Source organism: Taudactylus pleione, unplaced genomic scaffold, assembly GCF_031769625.1.
Source record: "Taudactylus pleione unplaced genomic scaffold, aTauple2 ptg000006l, whole genome shotgun sequence".
Classification (NCBI taxonomy): domain Eukaryota; kingdom Metazoa; phylum Chordata; class Amphibia; order Anura; family Myobatrachidae; genus Taudactylus; species Taudactylus pleione.
This window is the reverse complement of record NW_028284409.1, coordinates 24,274,988-24,282,474: the sequence shown is the minus strand read 5'-3', so window position 1 is coordinate 24,282,474 and position 7,487 is coordinate 24,274,988. Positions and strand designations below refer to the sequence as shown.

Genomic DNA, 7,487 nt, shown 5'->3' with positions numbered 1-7,487 from the left:
GGGGTGCTGGTGCTGTGAGGGGTGCTGGTGCTGTGTGCAGGTCGGGCGAGGGATGATTGGTGATGAGTGTTGGGTGTGGCTGTGATCTGTGCTGTTGTGTGAGGGGTACTGTGCTGGTGGAGGTTTTCTGTACGAGGGGTGCTGTGCTATGTGAGGGGTGCTGATGCCATGTGCTGGCCAGGTGAGAGGTGATGGGTGTTGAGTGTGGCTGTGATCTGTGCTGTGTGAGGGGTGCTGTGCTGGGAGAGGGCAGATGGGTTCTGTATGAGGGGTGCTGGATGAGGATTGCTGTGTGGTAGAAGGATGATGGGTGTTGGCTGCCTCTGTGATCTGTGCTGCTGGGTGATCGGTGCTGTGCTGTGAGACAGGGGGAGGGGTGCTGGGTCAGAGGTGAAACTAGTGGTGGTGTAGCTGGTACATTGAACCAACCTGGGTCCACAGCAGTATAATGAGTCTGACTCATTTTAGCCATAGCAAAGGAGGATGTCTGGGTAGTTGTATATTTTGTGTGTTTAGCACGTGTTCCTTTAACAATAAAAAGCCATAAACCAATATGTTATTTTTGGTGTCCATGTATAAACATTAAGCTTGGTGGTGGGATTATCTCATACTTGCCCACACTCCCGGGACCTGCGGCAGCCTCACGATTTTTTCGGGTAGACCCCCTGGACCTCCAGAAGAGTAGCTACTTCTCTCACATTCTGCCCACTTTCTAGTAAAGTGGGCAGAATGGGTAGAATCTTTCCATGATTCTGTGATCCATCAGGAGGGGGGGGCTTAATGGCGCGATTCCATGATAATCTCATCATTTGGCTCCGCCCCCTATTCAAATGACCACGATTCCTGACATTTTGTCATGAGGGGTGGGGCTTGATGACTCCCCCATCACTGCCCACTGCATCTAAGGAAGGAGTCTTCTCCCAGATATGTCATTTTAATTCTTTCTCATTTCATTAACACTTATTGATTTATACTTACACATCTTTTCTTTATACTTCACTATCACCTTTTTCCCTTTTTCGTGTGGTGCCCTGGGGATGGCCCTTGGTTGGAATTTTTTTGGGGTGCCTTGCTTCTCGGACGTGAACCCCTTAATGCTAGGGACGCCAGTATAGAGGAGCCTTGACGATTGGCCTGGCGCTTATTCATATATTTGCAAATGTATGTAACTAATACCTCTGAATCGCTATTATCATGTAGGATTTAAGTATTGTTTTTGCTGCAGTGTGCTGGGGGGCAAATCTCTCTTTTTTTTCTGTGTTCAGAGTAAACCCCGCCCTTTACAAGCACCTGTGTTATGCAATTAAGCTGATCTGAGCAACTACCATTTTTTTTGCAAGTTTGGAGAGGCATGAAGGCAGTCAGCATTAGGAGGATGTGCTGATGCTTATAGTGCCATGTGGAGGTTTTTTGGGGTACCTCCAAGGTAAGTTAGCTCTCAGCTTTTATATGTACTGTTATCATGCAGTACATCAATTGTAATTATATGACCCAGAGTGGGTGCTACTATTATGTAGCAATAATTATTTTGGGGTGAGCGTTTGGGAGTGGGGCCCCCGGGGGGTTCTGACTGGGCCTTTCTCATGGCATCACCACTTAATTCACATAGAATACTTTTATCACTTTTCTATTTGTTTGTATATTATCTATGTCATTTTAATTCTTTCTCATTTCATTAACACTTATTGATTTATACTTACACATCTTTTCTTTATACTTCACTATCACCTTTTTCCCTTTTTCGTGTGGTGCCCTGGGGATGGCCCTTGGTTGGAATTTTTTTGGGGTGCCTTGCTTCTCGGACGTGAACCCCTTAATGCTAGGGACGCCAGTATAGAGGAGCCTTGACGATTGGCCTGGCGCTTATTCATATATTTGCAAATGTATGTAACTAATACCTCTGAATCGCTATTATCATGTAGGATTTAAGTATTGTTTTTGCTGCAGTGTGCTGGGGGGCAAATCTCTCTTTTTTTTCTGTCTTCTCCCGGACAGAAGACTTCTGCAAGGGGGCACCAACAATAATCTTGTCTAGGGCATCAAATTGCTTAGGGCCGGCCATGTTTCAGTTGAGTGTCAGCAAGTTATTAGGTTTGCTGACAGGCATGGAAACAGCTCAATCTATTTTTATAAATAGCAGGCAGAACCAGGGGCGTATTTAGAATGGGTGCAGGGTGTATGGTGCACACGGGCCCCTGGGTCCAGGAGGGGCCCACACTGCACACCCTGCACCCATACTTTTTATTTTTACACTTACCTCTCCAATGTCCCATGGAGTAGCGCTGCAGAAAATGCCTGGAAAATGGTCGCAGCTGCCATTTTCCCAAAGTTTTGCGCATGCACAGAATGCACTCTAGTACCTGGAGTCTACCGCTGCTGTCAGTTCACTGACGGCAGCCGGGGAGAGGGGAGGGGACCCAGAACAGGGAGTGAACACAGGCCCTCTATTAATATGCCCCTGGGCAGAGTATGACATCGGAAGTAAGCAAATATTCCTGAAAAGAGGAGGAACATAATTTAATTAATTATGATTATTGTTATTATGAATAAACATCTTAATGTCTTGTGTGTGTGTCACCTGAATAATAATGATGCTATGTAAAGACACAGAGACATAATTAGCGGAAAGGTCAGCTATTTATTGACATTGATATAAAGTTATTGTATAGTGACGTAGACAGGACAGCCAGACAGCCAATTATCAGAGCAAGATTAAACAATTCAAACCGAAAAAAGCAACAAATGCATTAAGAGGTGCTTTTATAACCAAACAAAATGGGTATCCAACTTGACTTTCGAACAGAAAATAAAAAACACCTAGGAAGGTATATATATATATATATATCTATATATATATAAAATCAAATTTATGTTATGTTAGAGGCTGTGCTTGCAAAATGACAGTTAGGAGCTGATTGGTTGGTACTTTATCTCTCTCCACGGCTTAGTACATCTACCTTGGTGTGCCTGGGTCCATGGTTCCTGAGTGAAGATGGCCAGGGGCGCCGAGAGGGGGGGGGGAGCGGGTACAGATTACCCGGGCCTGGGCTTCCTGAGGGGCCCGGCGGGGGCCCGGGTCCGATGCCGCCCCCCCTCCCTCACAGCAGCCCAGCACACAGCGTGTGCTGAGCTGCAGTTGGAGACTGCTCGTGGCTGCTGAGCAGTCTGGGGGCACTGCTATTGGGTGGGACTGTATTGGGTGGGACTACTACTTGGGGCACTACTGGGGGGACCACTAGTGGGATGCCTGCATCAGGGGGACCCAGGCCCACTGAGAGCTGCACCGGGCCCGGGTAGTAGGGGGCGTGGCCTAATCGCGGGAGGCGTGGCCACGCCCCCTGTCCGAAAAAAAAAAGATATGCAGCGCCGCGAAGCGGCGCTGCAAGCTGAGGTGGGGGGCGCTCTGAGCCCCCTCAGCCCGGCGCAAAGCCAGGGGGGGTGCGATCAGTGTGATCGCTCCCCCCACAGGCTTAGGAGACTGCTGTGGCTGCTGCTCAGCAGCCACGAGCAGTCTCCACTGCAGCTCAGCACTCGCTGTGTGCTGGGCTGCTGTGAGGGAGGGGGAGCGGCGCCGGACCCGGGCCCCCTGCCGGGCCCCCGCTGGGCCCCTCAGGAAGCTTGGGCCTGGGTAATCTGTACCCGCTCCCCCCCCCTCTCGGCGCCCCTGGGGGGACCACTACTGGGGAGGGGACTACTACTGGGGGCACTGCATCAGGTGGGACTACTACTTGGGGCAGCACTGGGGGGGCCACTATTGGGGGAGGGGTACTACTACTGGGAGGACCACTGGGGGCACTGCATCAGGGGGGACCACTACTGGGGGGGGGACTACTGCTGGGGGCTTTGCATCGGGGGAACACTACTAGGGGCACTGCATTGGGGGCACTATATAAAGGGCATTACTGGGGGCACTGCATGGGGGGACTACTACTGGGGGCACTGCATAGGGGGGACTACTACTGGGGGAACTATTTAAAGGGCACTGCAGAGGGGGGCAGTTATGGTACATAATTAAAATTGTAGAAGGGGACAGTTTTGGGTCATAATTGTGTGAGGTGGGGGCTTAGTCTAAATACCGCAGTATAGCTTAGTGGCCCTCGGCTTCGTCTAATTTTTTAATATGGCCCACACTGCCTTAAAGGTTGAAGACCCCTGAGTATAAGTAGGCTGTAGGCAGTCATTTGCCCGAAATTGTCCTAACGAGTACACAGAGTGGAACAGCAGACAAAAAAATGAGTCTGAGCACAAGGCCTGTGGTTGTAAACGGCTATTCGATGATCGAGCGGAACAGAGAACAGGCAGACTTGTTCAGTCCCACAGATGGGCAACAGTGCATCAAATTATGTATAATCCGAATTTGAAAGGATATCTGAATGGATGATCTGAATCAATACCAGGGCTGCAGACGCAGAAGGCCTACAATATGCCATTGCTATTTACTGTAAGCAGGGCGAAGCGCCTCCAGTTTGCTCAGGAAAACAGGAATTTATTTATTATTAGTTATGTATATAGCGCACACATATTCTGCAGCGCTTTACAGAGAATATTTGGCCATTCACATTAGTCCCTGCTCCAGCGGAGCTTACAATCTATGTTCCCTATCACATGCACACACACATGCAATGTAGGGTTAATATTCGATGGGAGCCAATTGACCTGACCAGTATATTTTAAACCTAAGTATCTAGAGGAAACCCACGCAAGCACAGGCAGAATGTACAAAACCCACAACATCAGTGCTGTGATACAGTAATGCTAACCATTACACCGTCTGTGCTGCCCACTTGACATGAAGTAATTTTAAATGGATCACAACGTGGTCTGACAAATCATGTTTCCAATTTACAGCATGAAGACGATAGGGTGAGGATATGGAGACAACAGTACGAAAGCAGGAATCCTTCTTGCATCAACACAACTCAACTGGGCTGCGGGTTTACCCCACACTGGTAATGTATAAAGGCTGACAGATTATTATGTCTGGTCAGCCGGTGAAATTTATGAAGTCTTAGCCTGTCTTATATTTAATCTCTACTTTCCATGGCTATCCCCCAATTGCTATTTTGATTTGCATACAACGCACTCCTGCCACATAGTTTGCTTCCCATTTAAAGCTGCTAATTTTGTGCATCCTTGGGATTTCTCTCTGTGTGTGGCATGTATTAAGGACATTGGGGCTGTATGCTAATCTGCCTTACTGCAGTATTATTTTTGGAAATCTTAGTTGAGGCAGAAAACACTGTCAGACATTGTTTAATGGCAGGGGATTTGTCTGCATAAGGAGGTTCTATGCAATCATCACAATTATTAATAATATACCTCCAATGATGTTCTATGCTTATGTGATGATTGCTTTTAGTACATGTGTACTTTATGTGTTTTGTCAGGCTTTGTCACTTTGTTTGTCACTATTGTAAAGTTCCTATTTTTCTATGCATGCTTGGAACTCAGTATTATAATTTCTTCTGATACAGTTACCTATGTGGTGCTTTCTATAAGTTATATATGCTTATGTTACTTATGCCATATTGTTTGCATCACAAGGAAGGCATGCTTATGCATTACCTGTCTTGATAGCAACGAATTATCAATTGGACCTCTCTGTTGAGAACAGTCCTACATTTTATAATAGGCTCAGACTGTGTGCATAGGGTGAATCCCCATATATTTTCAGTAGCGATGGTCTACAGTCATACTTCACTGCTTATGCCCAAACTCGTCTGATCTTGGAAGCGATCCAGTGATAGGCCTGGTTAGTATTATTGTGGGGGACCACTTAAGAATACCAGGTTCTGTAGACATATATTGTACTGTTTAATGGGGATCATAGGATTGCATACTGTGTAGCCTAGATACCGATTTCTATGGTATTTGTTGCAACACTCTATAAATAAGCATATTTATCCCTAATTTGGTGTGTGGGGTAATCTGCAGAAATTGTTTATTATATTTTCGCCATTAATAATTGTGTATGTACCTGGTATGTTTTATCATAATTAATAAAAGCTATATTTTACTTAACTACAAAGAATTCTTACATAAGTGTGCCCCAAAAAATAGCCTTACTTTTTCTTCTGTTAAATACTCTGTTATACTTAGGCTGTGGGAGCACCACCAACATTTTTTGGATGTATAAATTATTTACAGACACAGATGGTTGGTTATAGCAATTCTAGTTATGTTTCTGTGCGGAATCCTCCCTGTTCACTTTATCAACACAACTGTTCAAGCTGGTGGAAGCAACGTTATGGAGATGCATCTCTTTGCATTTGGGCTAATACTCCCCCAAAAAACATATCCCATCCACTAATTGTTAAACTGGACCTGGGAAATACAAGTTTTCACAACTTTATGGGGAAATCAGGGTGGAAGAACTGAGAAGTGCCAAAAAAGAATGTGTAGCACTTCAATATGACACCAAGCAGACATAACGGCAATATACAGTCAGGTGCATAAATATTGGGACATTGACAGAATTTTCATATTTTGGCCTCTATTCACCACCACAATGGCTTTGAAATGAAACAAACAAGATGTGCTTTAACTGCAAACTTTCAGTTTTAATTTTAGGGTAATTACATCCAAATCAGGTCCCTTAAAAAGTGGGAGGCACATATAGAAACCATTGTAATTCCTACACCGTTCACCTGATTTGGATGGAATTACCCTCAAATTAAATCTGAAAGTCTGCAGTTAAAGCACATCTTGTTTGTTTCATTTCAAAGCCATTGTGGTGGTAAATAGAGGCCAAAATATGAAAATTCTGTCAATGTCCCAATATTTATGCACCTGACTGTATTACACTTGACAATTAAGGTGTGTACCAGTCATCTATGCACAGTGACATCATTTTATGTTGTGGTACTCAATATTTATGAGGATTCAGGCTATCGTTTTACAAGGATTCAGTGATATTCATTAGACTTGACAAAATGGCTGCCACTCCTTTGATATCTTGGCTGTGTGCCAAGATATCAATTATCCTGCTGAAAGATGAACCGTCGCCCCAGTCTGAGGTCAAGAGCGCTCTGGAGCAGGTTTTCATCCAGGATGTCTCTGTACATTGCTGCCTTCATCTTTCCCTCTATCCTGACTAGTCTCCCAGTTCCTGCCGCTGAAAATCATCCCCACAGCATGATGCTGCCACCACCATTCTTCACTGTAGGGATGGTATTGGCCTGGTGATGAGCGGTGCCTGGTTTCCTCCAAACATAACGCCTGGCATTCACACCAAAGAGTTCAAACTTTGTCTCATCAGACCAGAGAATTTTGTTTCTCATGGTCTGAGAGTCCTTCAGGTGCATTTTGGCAAACTCCAGGTGGGCTGCCATGTGCTTTTTACTAAGGAGTGGCTTCCGTCTGGCCACTCTACCATACAGGCCTGATTGGTGGATTGCTGCAGAGATGGTTGTCCTTCTGGAAGGTTCTCCCCTCTCGACAGAGGAATGCTGTAGCTCTGACAGAGTGACCATCAGGTTCTTGGTCAC

At 45.7% G+C, this 7,487-nt stretch overlaps 1 pseudogene; it reads left to right on the top strand.

The window, feature by feature from the left end:
- Positions 1-5,682: 5,682 nt before the first annotated feature.
- Positions 5,683-5,801, top strand: LOC148543141 (5S ribosomal RNA; annotated as a pseudogene).
- The last annotated feature ends 1,686 nt before the right edge of the window (positions 5,802-7,487 follow it).